This window comes from Lissotriton vulgaris, chromosome 8 (genome assembly GCF_964263255.1).
Source record: "Lissotriton vulgaris chromosome 8, aLisVul1.2, whole genome shotgun sequence".
Taxonomy (NCBI): Eukaryota; Metazoa; Chordata; class Amphibia; order Caudata; family Salamandridae; genus Lissotriton; species Lissotriton vulgaris.
Genome location: NC_141696.1, coordinates 159,401,382 through 159,403,858, shown reverse-complemented (window position 1 = coordinate 159,403,858; position 2,477 = coordinate 159,401,382). Strand labels below are relative to the sequence as shown.

At 55.6% G+C, this 2,477-nt stretch overlaps 1 pseudogene; it reads left to right on the top strand.

Annotated features, from left to right (window-relative positions):
- The first annotated feature begins 672 nt into the window (after positions 1-672).
- Positions 673-1,308, top strand: LOC147696797 (uncharacterized; annotated as a pseudogene).
- Positions 1,309-2,477: the final 1,169 nt, after the last annotated feature.

Sequence of the window (2,477 nt, the reverse complement as noted above, 5' to 3'; positions counted from 1 at the left end):
GGGCCAGAAGGGAGGGCCCCAAGCGAGATAGTAGACAGCCATTAGATGTTAGGACCTTGAGAGACATACTAGGTGCCCTCCCTAGACTGTGCACCTCTACTTTTGAGGGCACGTTATTTTCGGCAGTGTTCTCCTTAGCTTTTTATGGGGCATTCCGCTTGGGGGAGATTGTGGGAACATCTCGCAGCGTCCACGGAGGGGGACTTCAGTTTGGAGACACCAGAGTTAGCACTGGGTGTTTAGAGGTGATCCTGAAAAAATCCAAGACAGATCAGTTGGGTAAAGGGGCAGTGATTCAGCTGTGCCCCGCGCCGGAGGCACCTATTTGCCCGGTCGCTTGTATGCAGTCATACTTAGCCATCCGCCCTGGGGGGAAGAGTCAGGCCTTGTTCATTCATGAGGGAGGGGATTGTGTGTCGCAGTACCAATTCAAAGCGATGCTGCGGATGGACTTGGTAGATTTGGGCCTTGGGGATTCTGGTTACTCATCCCATTCATTCAGGATAGGGGCTGCTACTTTGGCAGCGGGAGCGGGGCTGTCATCTGAGGCAGTGAAGAAGGTGGGCCGCTGGTCGTCCAACTGCTATAGGCGATACGTAAGGCCTGAATTACTTTGACTTCTTGCAATGCCATGTCCATGCCTGACTTTTCTATTTCTCTCCGATTACTAGTATGCCGAGAAAGGTGGTGTGGGTATTGGGACACTCGTTCGTTCGGTGAGCAGCAGTGCGATTGCGACAGCAGCGAGTGCGGAAACCACCAGGTCTGGAGGGGACGGAATTCTTGTGGCACGGTGTGGGAGGAATGCGCATCCGACACCTGCGGCGGCTCGTGGAAGAAATCAGAGAACGTGAGGGACAGAAGTCCCCTGAATTGATCATCATCCACTTGGGCGGCAATGATATGGTAGACAGGGGACGCTTGACGGTCAAAGAGGCACTGCTCACGGAATTTGCTTGGCTAGGGTGGACCTTTCCACAGGCCAGGATAACATGGTCTTGCATGATACCACGACAATGGTGGGGCGACGGAATCCGGGCGAGGGCTTTAAATGTGTCAGTAAGACGTCTCAACGGGGAGTTGGCAAAATTGTGCTCAGAGAAGGGCCGCTTGCTACATCTCCCGCACAAGATGATTACAGGAGCAACGATGTTTCACCACGATGGAGTGCATTTATCTGACACTGGCACAGATACCTGGATCAAAGGGATATGGTCCTTTGTGCTGAACTTGTCTGCAGGGGGGAAGGGCGACGGACCATTAGGCCCTAGTCTCCCTTGTGGCGGAAAAGAGACATTGGACCAGTGATAGACTTACAAAATAGACGGGAGTCCGCCTTGCGCACTCCCTATGCCAGCACTGAGGGGAGAGAAGGTAAGCTCTCCGGAGGGGGATGGAGGCCACCGGCTGGGGAGGCTAGGGCGACAGGTACGAGCCTCCTAGGCAGCCTGGTGGATGAGAGGTGGGGCCCGGGAAATGGCGGACAAGGACCCGAGGGCTGGGGCCCATCACTCAGGGGCGCAGGTGGGTTGCACCTTGCATGGGCATCTCAACCTGGGGAGATGCGAACCAGAGGGCCCCTTGGTGCTGGGGGAAAGAAGAAGAAGTTATGAGCAAATACAATTTGAATAATGCATAATACAAGTTGATAAGATGATGCAATAATAAATGATAAATGTTGCTTATAATTTGATAAATGTATAATAATCATGTATGTCATGTTTATGAGTGTTGTCATTAAACATGGCCTTTTTACACCCACCCTTTCTCAAGGTCCTGATTAATTGGTGGGTAGGCGGGCGGGGAGCATGCTGGGGGATCCGGGTCCTATACAAAGGGTGAGGCTAGATGAGCCCGCCTTTAGGGCCCGGCCCCCCGGCCCTCGCCACGCCATTGGTTAGGGTATCCGGCCGGCTGCCCTATGGGCGGCCGGCTGGGGAAGTGCTTCCGGGTCGGGGAGGGTGACGCACGTCCGTTGGGGGCGTGGGAGCAGAGGCAATGACCTATTTAGGTCATGATTGCATAGAACTCGGCCTCTTCCCTCGCCAGCACCGGACTGGCTCGCACCGTGCTTGACCCACTCTCCTCGCGTTAGGATATCTAAATTTTAAAACTCCCGCCCACCCGTCCCTTTAAGGCAGTAGTTTGGAGGGGTGTGTTGCGGAAAAGAGACATTGGACCAGTGATAGACTTACAAAATGGACGGGAGTCCGCCTTGCGCACTCCCTATGCCAGCACTGAGGGGAGAGAAGGTAAGCCCTCCGCAGGGGGATGGAGGCCACCGGCTGGGGAGGCTAGGGCGACAGGTACGAGCCTCCTAGGCAGCCTGGTGGACGAGAGGTGGGGCCCTGGAAATGGCGGACAAGGACCCGAGGGCTGGGGCCCATCGCTCAGGGGCGCAGGTGGGTTGCACCTTGCGTGGGCATCTCAACCTGGGGAGATGCGAACCAGAGGGCCCCTTGGTGCTGGGGGAAAGA